The sequence below is a fragment of the Eumetopias jubatus genome, unplaced genomic scaffold, assembly GCF_037043125.1.
Source record: "Eumetopias jubatus isolate StellerSeaLion01/CBP00866 unplaced genomic scaffold, mEumJub1_p1.0 scaffold_11, whole genome shotgun sequence".
NCBI lineage: Eukaryota > Metazoa > Chordata > Mammalia > Carnivora > Otariidae > Eumetopias > Eumetopias jubatus.
In genome coordinates this window covers 81,160,399-81,173,522 of record NW_028274817.1, presented here as the reverse complement: position 1 = coordinate 81,173,522, position 13,124 = coordinate 81,160,399, and positions in this window count along the sequence as shown.

Below are 13,124 nucleotides of genomic sequence, written 5' to 3'. Positions count from 1 at the left end.
AACAGCTAATTAAAGAAGAAATTACAAAGAGCATACATAATAACAGTTGGGTTTTCAAAATGCACCTTTTTTTCCCATATTATGATAGCATTTTTTTTTTCCTAGCTGAGGAAGTACCAACATGATAGCCCCTTGGGAGAGTATTAAGTACAGGTTTCTGAGTCTATATATGTAGTAAGCACAATCAATGAAAGGTTTTCCTGAGCCTCAGTTGTTATTCTCTTAAGTTAACTAATCCCCTTCTTGTCCCAGATGAACTGACTTTGCCTTTTAGTCACTTTGCTTGGATTTCCTCCCTCCCCAGGCCCCTCCCAGCAACATGGGACCCGTACTGTCTTATCTCCTGCTACATGACAGTGGCCTATCATGGTCAAGAACAGATACCAAAGAACTCCACTCTACTTTTCAAACTTCCCAAATGACCCAAAGTCCCTAATCCATCAACTCCAGTTTAGAATAGATGTATGGGTAGACAAGTGGACATTTGTTTAACCCCAAGAGGACTAGTAGTTAGGAGGTTTAAACAACAGGAACTCTGGACAGTACTTTGCACAGGGTCTGGTCAATATCTGTTCATCTCACTGTGAGAAGCTCAAGTTCTTAGGATCCCCCAACTTTGGAGCTTTCTGGGATAATTCCTAAAGGAGTGGGTCCCCCTATTCTTCTTCCTAGTCCCTCTATGGTGATGTGGTCTGATGGTATCCCTTTATAAGTTGGTTAGACAACAGAACTTTAAGCATGCAACTCACATAACCTGAATGATGACAAGTATACTCATGTGCTAACTAGAGGCTCGTTTGCACACTAAGGGGAACCATGTGCCCATATTTTGAGGGTTAAAGCATTGTAAGGCAGCTTTAGTCAGGAGAATGACAGCAGAAAAAAAATGGTAAGAAAGGTTGAGGTATGGAATTAAGGCTATGAAGAAGTGGGCAGAAAAAAACAGGACCAGAGAAGCTGAAGAGACAGGGAAGGAATATTTAGGTTACTTAATGCTTTCATACTGCAGTTTCAGAATTTGATTTCCAGAAAGGAACATCTCTGATTGAAGTGGGAATGCATTTGGACTGATAATGTGAAAAGGTAATAGTAAATTATCAACAAATATTCACAGAATGAAAGACACCAGTGAAACACTGCTTATTCTTAGGCCCTAGTTTTCCACTTCCAGTGTGTCCCAGAATCACTGAGGGTGCTTGCTAAACATGCAGATTCTTTGGTTCTAACTATCAGAGATTTTGTTTCAGGTAATTCTGACTCAGGTGGTCCATACCACACTTTGAAAAACATTACCTTTGGGGAAAGATGCTGGCCAAATGAGAGAAGCGTTTTTAATAAACAATGTTTCCTCCCTTCTCTGGGTGTCAGTGTTTCTATCAGTTCTATTTTGGGTTGGCTGGGCAGATGTTCCCCATATATGTATATGTGAATTAGTCAGTGTGTGTCCTATGATGGAGAAGGCAGGGGGCATGAAAGCTAAGAAAAATGTCTGGGCCCACATGTGAAAGAGGCCTCAAACCAACCAGGAGTCTGGCTGCGTGAACAGATTGGAGAGTGGTTGAGGGAGCTGGGACTTTATAACTTCAAGAAAGAATTCAAGGAGATTTGGTAAAGACCAAAGGGCCAAAAGGCTTCAGAAGACCTAATATAGGGAAGGAGAAGATAGGGTCTGTGTGGCTCCACCCATGCATAGAAGACAAAGTTGGAGGAGATAAATATTTATTGAATACTTTATATAGGTACCTGAAAGCTACAGGATGACAGATTTCAACTCCACAAAAGGACAAAATGTCTAATAATAACATGGATGCTGTAAGGGTAATGAGCTCCCCATCACTGGGGGGGTACAATCCTTTGCTTTATGGGAATGCCACAGGGAAGATTTAAATATTAGATAGCAATTGTGGTTGGGGAATGAATAGAGGAGAGGGTTGGATCAGGTTGCTTTTAGGGTCCTTTGGCAAAACACTAAGAGCCAGTAAAGTTTGCCTTTGTGAAGCCTGTTTCACTTTTCTGTGCCCTCTCATTCTCAGAACATTTGTCTAGCTTGTTAGGGGCATCCAATGAAGTTTCAGGAACAGAAGCAACCTTCTTCTTCCTCCAGAGTTGCTGGCATTTTGAAAGCAGTCCAACATAAGAGGTAATGCTGAACCTAATGATATCATTTCAGGCATCAGCCACTTGGGAGTGAGTGCCCTTAAGCCTTGATGCAGAGGCTGTTGTTTATATTATTCCTACATGTAAGGTTGTTTCTGAGGGCAGAGAGCCCTCATACACAGCCCAGGAACCTGTGGTCTTATCTAGCAATTGGTATTATCTTGCCCCAGGTTTTGGACTCCTCTAACTTCAGAAAAATCTAGGAAATTCTAAATAATGGCCAACATCCATTCTGAGGATTCCCAACTCTATATTTTCTGGCATGTGAAAGGATGCACAGTTTTAGAGCATCATTGTTCTGTGTGTGTGTGTGTGTGTGTGTGTGTGTGCGTGTGTGCATGCACACACGTGCACAGGAGAGAGAGAATAACAAGACAATAGCATAGATGTTAAAACTGTAAAATTGGTTTCAACTTTTAAGCAAAAGGGCTGAATCACTGAGACACTTTTATTTGGGGACTGTCTGACACTTTGTCAATGAACAGGGCAGCGTGAAGGAAATCAGTCTTGTAGAGCATTAGAAGCCATACTGGGCAAGGAGCAGACTTGCTACAAGGACCTCAAGCAAACTGGCTTCTTTCTCTGGTCTTTAGTACCACTGTCTATAACGTGAGGGCATTGGCTCAATGAAACATGGCAAGAGGAGTTGAACTTGCTCTTGATGCCTCATGGTCATGTAAAATGGTAACACCCTCATTAGTCATACCTCCAATTCTCAACTTCACATGGCAAGGCTAGAAGAGCCCTGAGAGACCAATAGAAGGGCAGAAGAGGGTAACAAGAACACAGCTTGAGCTTCAGCTGGCCTGGAGGGAAGTCTTTTTTTTAAATTTAATTTAATTATGTTATGTTAGTTACCATACAATACATCATTAGTTTTTGATGTAGTGATCCATGATTCATTGTTTTTGTATAATACCCAGTGCTCCATGCAGTATGTGCCCTCCTTAATACCCATCACTGGGCTAACCCATCCCCCCAACCCCCTCCCCTCTAAAGCCCTGTTTGTTACTCGGAGTCCATAGTCTCTCATGGTTTGTCTCCCCCTCCGATTTCCCCCCCTTCATTTTTCCCTTCCTTCTCCTAATGTCCTCCATGCTATTCCTTATGTTCCACAAATAAGTGAAAACATATGATAACTGACTTTCTCTGCTTGACTTACTTCACAGCATAATCTGGAGGGAAGTCTTGACTCTTCTACATAGAAGCTATGTGGCTTTGGGCAAATCACTTAACTTCTCAGTTTTTCCATCTGTAAAAGGAGAGCCTAATTAGCACCTGCTTCACAGGATTGTTGGGAAGATCAAGTGAAATGATTGGTAGTACTCAGCAGTTTGTGCCATAGAGTAAGAATGTAATGAATGGTAGCTGTTATCATTATTCCATCCCTGCTCCTGGTGCCCTGGTCTTTCATCTACATCACACTATGGACAGGAGCTGTGTTGCTTAAGCAGGGAGAAGTTCGCAAATCATGATGTCACAGTAAGGAGAATCTGCCTCCTCCTTTTTCCTCCTGAGGGTGAGATAGTTGGGGTGGTATCTTCTGTCCCTATGGTCTCTGAGTTAGGGCTTATTCTTTCTGTTGGATCTGGCATATCTGCAGGGCTGAGTCTCTTGCTACTCATGTCTTCAGTGGTGCAGTGGTCTTCCTGGTTTGGAGGATGTGAGCCAGGTGCAGTGGGTTGTTTTCCTCCAGCTGGGAACTTGGCCAGGGAACAGAGGTAATCCAGGCTGGGGTAGGGCCAGGATTTCTAGCTGGTGAGCAGGAACAATAGGAGGAGAGGGCTTCAGCTGGGATGCCTCAGTGGGGAAAGAGAAGAAAGATAGAGAGGAGCTCCACAAAGCCTCAGGGTCACACCCACCCTATTTACACCACATTCTAGTTTTAGCCAAGTGGCTTTTGTACTAACTTCTCTCATCAAATTGCCTGTATGTGTTTGAAAATGACGTTTCTTGGTGGACCAGTAAACTGTGGTTATGGAGAACACACATGCATGCATTCATAGCATACTGACAGACAATGTAGTGGAATGGTTAGGGACAGGACTCTGCAGTCAGACTGCCTGGGTTTGAACCTTTGCTCCAAAACTTACCAGTTGTGTTATTTTACTTCTCTGTGCCTCAGTTTCCTTATCTGTAAAATGCAGATAATAGTACTTACCTCGTAGGCTTGTTGTGAGCATTGAGTGAATTAATAGATGAAAAGCACTTAGAGAACAGCACCTGGTATACAGTAACCACTTTATAAGTGTTTATTATCACCGTTAAATAAAAACAAGGTAAATCAAGAATTAAGTCAACAATCAATGCCTATTATGTGCAATGCCAGGTAGAGGACATAAAAGTGGTGTCTAAGATGTGGCATCTGCTCTCAAAGACCTCATATCTAGTGGCATAAGGCAAATAGCCTTGAATGATAAAGCAGAAGACCCAGGTTTGAGACCTTGCTCTACTACCTAGAACTATTGAATAACGGGTTGAAATGGTCAATTGGTCCAATACTGCCCCCCTGCCAGACAGTTTAATACATAAACTCCCTTACTGCTTGCCAGACAAGGACAGACAGACTGCTTGCTCACCTTCTGAACAAAGAACTAACTCCCTGGCAAGGTGAGCCATGATACATTACTTGAGTACTCTATGCCTCAGTTTCTTATCTGTTTAATTGATGGCAAATAATATGGACATCAGAGGCTTGCTGTGAACATTGAAAAAAAGAATGGTTGTAAATCTGTTAGGCACCCTCATACTTCAATAGGCTGTTCAGTAGGGTCAGGGAGAGTCATTTCAGGGTAGTTGTAGGATTAGCAGCCTTTCAAAAGGAGCAAGACGTTCTGCTCCCATTTCTCGTGGTGCATGTGTGTAGGGGGGTGGATGGCTGTGAGCCAGTGACCACAGCTGGGATGAGGAGCAAAAGATGGAACTTGCATTCTCCTCTAGGATGGGAGTAACGGGGATTATCTCAAACTCAGTGGACTGGAGAGCAGGATGAGGAGGGGTGAGGCTGTGCTGTCAGCTTTCAACCCTCAACAGTTACACATTTGCTGGCTGCTAGGCTGTGGCAAGGGGAAGTGTGGCAGCTGGAAATGGTCTACAGGGAACTGACAGTAGGCTCATGTATTAGGTCTGGTACACTCCCAGAAGTTGCCAACTTCCTTACTGACACATGGATTCCTTTTTTTTTTTAAGATTTTATTTATTCATTTGACAGAGAGAGAGAGAGAGCACAAGCAGGGGGAGCAGCAGGCAGAGGGAGAGGGAGAAGCAGGCTCCCCACTGAGCAGGGAGCCCGATGTGGGGCTCAATCCCAGGACCCTGAGATCATGACCTGAGCTAAAGGCAGACGCTTATCCGACTGAGCCACCCAGGCGCCCCTGACACATGGATTCCTGCCTTGGTCTAGAGGCAGGTTGCCACAGTAAGTCACCACATGTCTGTGGCAATCATAGTATAGGCTAAGGTTGCCAGCTATTAAGGGCTGTTTAGTTGCACTGTTTCCCCCTCTATCCCTGCCAACAGGATGAGAGAAAAGAGGGAGGAATGAGGTGGGGAGCAGCTCTGAAGGCCATGCATCTTTAGGGCTCACCCCAAAGGACCTATCTTTGGGAGGTATGATCTGATCTAGAGCCCCTCCCTACCACATTCAGAGCCTAACTAACAAATATGGACTTTTATTACTACCTTTTGTTGTTGACAGGCTGACCCCTGGTACCACTGAGTATGCCAAGGGTATCAGAAACAAAGAGGGGCAGTGGCAGTAGTGTTAATAAGTCTTAGAATACTTGGTCATGTTGTTATTGCATGTTAGATCTGGGAGTAGAAGGAAGTGGGTAGCATGAAAATAGTTCCACACACTTAATGTCATGAATCATCTAGCATGTACCCAGGCCTTTCCTGAATGTGGGAGATTAGTAAGAAAAAAGTCTTACTCCTGGCCTCCAGGAGACTCCCTTCATGGGAGTCTGGCTCAAGAAGGACTGCTCAGCATAGCAGACAAGGTTCTGAGCTGAAAGCAACAGAAATCAACTCTAAGTGAGCCATTCAAAGATCATCAAAGGATATTGGAGAGCGCACAGAATCCCCGGGAAAGCTGGAGAACCTGACTTAGGGTTATATAGTCAAGAAAAATACCATAAAATCACGCCACAGGATTTGTCTGGTAAAAACATTACTTATAGTTGTGCCAGCTAGGCACTAGATGCTATGATTTGTATCACCAACACTTCTAGCACTGGACACTGATACCCTACTAGGTGTCATTTTGATTCTCATTCTTGGTATTATACCACCACTGCTATTTATGATTACTGTTTCCTTGCCTCCAGAGCTCCATAGTCAAAGTCTTGGTGGGTACATCTTATTGACAGAGCCTAGGTCATTCTGGCCACAAGGGAGGATAAGAAAGCAAGTATCTGCTATTTTCAGCTTCTCTGGTGGGAAATGGCCTTTGCTTCCTACCAAGCCTCATCAGGAAGAAAATTCTCCAAACACAGGAAATTAATATTTTAAGTGACCAATAAAATGACAGATGGCTTCCATGCCAATATCACAGAAAGGATGCAGTTAAGGAACAAAGCAGTGGTTTTCAAACTTTAGATTGCAACCCATTAGTGGCTCATGAAATCATTTTGGTGGGTTGCAACTAGCATTTCAAAAAAAAAAAAAAAAAAAAAAGGAAAGTGACTTAACAGAATAGGCAATATCAGAGTGCCTCATATGTGGTAAGGCCAATTACTGGTTCCTGAAACTTTTATCTGGGTTTTCTTCTATTAGGTTGAACCTTATTGAAATCAACATCATCTGACTGTTTTTGACTTACAAAAAATATAACAATTTTATATGATTCAACCTAATAGATTGGTATGTACAATGTATTTTTTATGATTTTCTTTTTTTATCATATGATCTCACTGATATGAGGAATTCTTTTTTTAAATTTTATTTTATTATGTTATATTAGTCACCATACAATACATCATTAGTTTTTGATGTAGTAATCCACGATTAATTGTTTTTGTATAACACCCAGTGCTCCATGCAGTACGTGCCCTCCTTAATACCTATCACCAGGCTAACCCATCCCCCCAACCCCCTCCCCTCTAAAACCCTCAGTTTGTTTCTCAGAGTCCATAGACTCTCATGGTTCATCTGTGATTTTCAATAAGAGTTTGAAAGTCACTGGGCTAAAGGATGGAACTAGATTGTTTTTATGGCACCTAGAATTTAGAAACAGGACAAGTTGAAGATACCTGGGCACTTGTAATGTGTTTCTAATTGGAAATGCAATGGCAGCTTCAAGGAGTGAGAAGACCCTTGGACGGCTTGCTGGAGGAAAGAGAACTTGGGCTGGTCTTTCTGAATGGCAAAGTCTGACTAATAGTGGAAGAGAAGAAGGGGCAGGGGCTAGGAGTATGCTCCAGTAAAGGGCAACAATAAGCTTGAGCCAGGACTCCAAGGTAAGTGTGAACCTGGAGTGAAGTGGTATTTAGGGGTTGTGGTGAGGAGCAAATCTGACCTCCACAGGGTCATTCTTCTTGGGACCGGGAGTAGCAAGATGAGGCCAGGTTTTCCCCTTTGGCTTAGATATGTGTAAGCATGCAGTATTGGTTAGGAGACTTCTCAAATTCTAGAATTTCAGGGCTTCAGGGACTTCACTGAGATTATTTAGATCATTCCCCTGCCTCTAGGCAGGCCTACATTTAACCCCTCCCAGACAAATGAAAATCTGTTTTTAAAGCTCTACAGAGAAAAATATTCAACAGCCTCCTCTGGCAGCCTGTTTCACTGTTTAATAACTTGTTTGAGAAGTTCCTCCTCTTGTCTTATTCTACTTTGTATTATAATTCATGTCCTTATCTTAGTGCCTTCAATGGATAGTACGTATTTTAAGGAATGGGGCTGTGTACTTATTCTCCTTTTACAGAGCCCTGCACAAATGTGAGTCAAATCTGTTGAATTTGCTCTGAAAACAAAGCCAGGGCCAAAGGGTAAATGTTCAGGGAAGCTAATGATCATTCAACACAACAAGGAACTTGTGAAAGGATTAGATGTGACCACAGAAGAAACCCTTTGAGAGACATGAGTTTCCTGTTTCTAGAAGGGTTCAGGTAGAACATGAGTGGGATGCTATAATTGTGATGCTTGTATAGTGGGGATTAGTGGAGACCCTAAAGTCCTTTTGCCCTTGATTTGCTGTAAACTTCATTCTCCTCCCCCCACCGACCCCATGAGTACTGTGCCTCCAGCATGTTAAATCACCTCTAGCCCTTGTCATGGAAAAAGAAAAACAGCCATCTTTGGTGAACAGATTGAGGTCAGCCCTGGGAATAGAGCCTGAGTCTAACAGTCTCCCAAGCCCAGACAAAGCCATGTTCACAGAGTAGCAATGGTCAAAATAGTTTACAACTGTGTACTTCTTGCAAGTTTACAAATTATTCTACAAAATCATTATGTGTCATCCTTATTATAGTTACTTGATCCACATAAATTAAGCCTGGAGGTACATAGGGAAGGTATCATTTTGATCATTTTCCAGATGAAGTAAATGAGTTTCATCAGGATTGGATACTGCCAAGAGCCAGGATTCCAAATCAGGGTTCCTGACTCCAAATCTAGTGTTCTTTTCCTTACACATATTATCCATTCCTCCTACTATGAAAGTAGGAGTTGACCAGTTTGGTACTGTTTCAAAGAATCAAGACTAGGGGACAGAAATTATGGAAAGATCAATGTCAATATATAAACAAAAAGGTCTTAGCCAAGAGGTTTAACCATAGTGGGCTGCTTCAAGAATGAAGGAGCTCCCCAATACCAGGTAGTAAAGACTGAAAGATTGCTTGCTGAGAATGTTGAAGAGAGGATTCAAATCTGGAAGGGAGCCAAGGACAGACACCTTCTGAGGCTGCCATTGACAGGCCTTCTGAATCACCCAGCTCTTCTTGTAATTGGCCTGTAAGCCACCAGACAGAGGCCAAGTTTTTATTTATTTTTTCCCCCTGACCTCAATCCAGCTAGTTAACTTCTCCACCAATGAGTGGCCAGTTTTCTAAGCCTTGTTGTCTAAGCTGAAACACCTGTTTCCTCTCATCCTCTCTTCCAAGAATAACACCCTGGACTCTACAGCATTTGTCTGACATGTTCCTTTTGTTTCCCTTTCTCTTGTTTATCCCCATTGAGACTTTGCTTATGGAATGGGACAGGTATAAAATATTGTCATCTCTTCTTCCTGCTTTATCTTTTCTCTCTTTCCCATTGTACTCCCTCCCCACTGCCAGCCCCAATTCTCTCTACCCCCTCACCAAGCCAGCCTGGAGCTCCACAGCATGGCCTCAAGGTTTCCCAAATAGGGATTTCCTCTTTAGGGCATCCCCATCTTTCTCCTACCCCTTTACTCTGACTTTAAGATTCCCCTGGTATCTTCATAACATCCACCTGAGGTGATTAGATTAAGAGCTCTCCTCAAATTTTAAATGCGAAATCAAGGACCCAAAGAAATAGGATGAGCCAGTTCCTCTACAATGGGGGTTGACAAATTTTTCTGTAAAGGGTTGGATTATAGATATTTTAGGCTTTGAGGGCCACTGTATCATTTCTCCTCCACCTCCTTCTCTTACAATTTTTTTATTCTATTTTATTTTATTATGTTATGTTAGTCACATTAGTTTTTTTTTATAATGTATTATTTGTTTCAAAGGTACAGGTCTGTGATTCAACAGTCTTGCACAATTCACAGCGCTCACCATAGCACATACCTTCCCCAATGTCTATCACCCAGCCACCCCATCCCTCCCACCCCCCACCACTCCAGCAACCCTCAGTTTGTTTCCTGAGATTAAGAATTACTTATATCAGTGAAGTCATAAGATACATGTCTTTCTCTGATTGACTTATTTCGCTCAGCATAATACCCTCCACTTCCATCAACGTCATTGCAAATGGCAAGATTTCATTCCTTTTGATGGCTGCATAATATTCCATTGTATACATATACCACATCTTTATCCATTCAACTGTCGATGGACATCTTGGCTCTTTCCATAGTTTGGCTACTGTGGACATTGTTGCTATAAACATTGGGGTGCATGTACCCCTTCAGATCCCTACATTTGTCTCTTTGGGGTAAATACCCAGTAGTGCAATTGCTGGATCATATGGTCACATTAGTTTTTGATGTAGTTTTTTTTTTTCTTTTTAAAAAAATTTTTATTGTTATGTTAATCACCATACATTACATCATTAGTTTTGGATGTAGTGTTCCATGATTCATTGTTTGTGTATAACACCCAGTGCTCCATGCAATACATACCCTCCTTAATACCCATCACTGGGCTAACACATGCCCCCATTCCCCTCCCCCTAAAACCCTCAGTTGGTTTCTTGGAGTCCATAGACTTTCATGGTTCATCTCCCCTTCCGATTCCCCCCTTTCATTTTTCCCTTCCTTATCCTAATGTCCTCCATGCTATTCATTATTTTCCATGAATAAGTGAAACCATATGACAATTGACTTTCCCTGCTTGACTTATTTCACTTAGCATAATCTCCTCCAGTCCCATCCATGTTGATGCAAAAGCTGGGTATTCATCCTTTCTGATGGCTGAGTAATATTCCATTGTATATATGGACCACACCTTCTTTATCCATTCTTATGTTGAAGGGCATCTCAGCTCTTTCCACAGTTTGGCTATTGCGGACATTGCTGCTATGAACATTGGGGTGCATCTGGACGTTCTTTTCACTACATTGGTGTCATTGGAGTAAATACCCAGTAGTGCAATTGCTGGGTCAGAGGGTTGTCCTATTTTTAACTTTTTGAGGAAACTCCATACTGTTTTCCAAAGTGGCTGTACCAACTTATATTTTCACCAACAGTGTAGGAGGGTTCCCCTTCCTCCACAACCTCTCCAGCACTTGTTTGGTGCCTTGTCAATTTTTGCCATTCTAACTGGTGTAAGGTGGTTTTGATTTGAATTTCCCTGATGGTTAATGATAATGAACATGTTTTCATGTGTTTGTTAGCCATTTGTACGTTGTTATTTGAGAAGTGTCTGTTCATGTCTTCTGCTCATTTTTTTGGCTTCATTATTTGTTTGAGAAGTTCTTTATAGATCTTGGATATCTGCTCTTTGTACTGTCATTTGTAAATATCTTCTTCCATTCTGCGGGTTGCCTCTTTGTTTTGTTGACTGTTTCCTTTGCTGTGCAGAAGCTTTTTCTATTGATGAAACCCCAAAAATTCATTTTCGCTTTTGTTTCACTTGCCTTTGGAGATGAATCTTGAAAGAAGTTGCTGTGGCCAATGTTGAAGAAGTTACTGCCTATGATCTTCTCTAGGATTTTGATGGATTCCTGTCTCACATTGAGGTCTTTCATCCATTTTGAGTTTATCTTTGTGTATGGTGTTAGAGAATGGTCAAATTTCATTCTTTTGTATAGAGCTGTCTAATTTTCCCAGCACCTTTTATTGAGGAGACTGTCTTTTTTTCACTGAATATTTATTCCTGCTTTGTCAAAGATTATTTGACCATAGAGTGGAGGGTCCATTTCTGGGCTCTCTAATCTGTTCCACTGGTCTATATGTCTGTTTTTATGTCAGTGTCATGTTGTCTTGGTGGTCACTGCTTTGTAATATAACTTGAAATCAGGCAACGTGATGTCCCAAGCTTTGGTTTTCTTTTTCAACATTTCCTTGGTGATTTGGGGTCTTTTCTGGTTCCATAGAAATTTTAGGATTGTTTGTTCCAGCACTTTGAAAATTGTCATTGGAATTTTGATCAGGATGGTGTTGAAAGTAGAAGATTGCTCTGGCAGCATAGATATTTTAACAATGTTTATTCTTCCAATCCATGAGCATGGAATGTTTTCCCATCTTTTTGTGTCTTCTTCAATTTCTTTCAAAAGTGTTCTGTAGTTCCTAGAGTATAGATCCTTTACCTTTTTCGTTAGGTTTATTCTGAGATATGGTTTTTGGTGCTATTGTAAATGCAATCGATTCTCTAATTTCTCTTTCTACAGTTACATTGTTGGTGTATAAAAAAGCAACTGATTTCTGTGCATTGATTTTGTATCCTGACACATTACTGAATTGCTGTATGAGTTCTAGTAATTTGGGGGTGGAGTCTTTTGGGTTTTCCACATAAAGTATCATGTCATCAGCGAAGAGAGAGAGTTTGATTTCTTCTTTTCCAGTTTGAATACTGTCTATTTCTTTTTGTTGTCTGATTGCTGTTGCTAGAACTTCTAGTTCTATGTTGAACAATAGTGGCAAAAGTGGCCATCCTTGTCGTGTTCCTGATTTTAAGGGAAAGGCTCTCAGCTTATCCCCATGGAGGATGATATTCGCTGTAGGTTTTCATAGATGGATTTTATGAAATTGAGGAAGGTTCCCTCTATTCTTATGCTCTGAAGAGTTTTAATCAGGAAAGGATGCTGTATTTTGTCAGATGCTTTTTCCTGCATCAATTGAGAGGACAATATGGTTCTTCTTGCTCCTCTTATTAATGTGTCCTATCACATTGATTGATTTGTGAATGGTGAACCAACCTTGCATCCCAGGAATAAATACCACCTGGTCGTGATGGATAATCCTTTTAATGTATTGTTGGATCCTATTAGGTAGCATTTTGTTGAGAATTTTGGAATCCATATTCATCAAGGATATCAGTCTGAAATTCTCCTTTTTGATGGGGTCTTTACCTGGTTTGGGGATTAAGGAATGCTGGCCTCATAGAATGAGTTTGAAAGTTTTCCTTCTGTTTCTAGTTTTTGAAACTTCTTCAGTAGAATAGGTATTATTTCTTCTTTGAATGTTTGGTATAATTCCCCAGAGAATCCATCAGGCCTTGGACTCTTGTTTTTTGGGGTTTTTTGATCACTGCTTCAATCTCGTTACTGGTTATTGGCCTATTCATGTTGTCGATTTCTTCCTGTTTCAGTCTTGGTAGTTTATAGATTTCCAGGAAGGCATC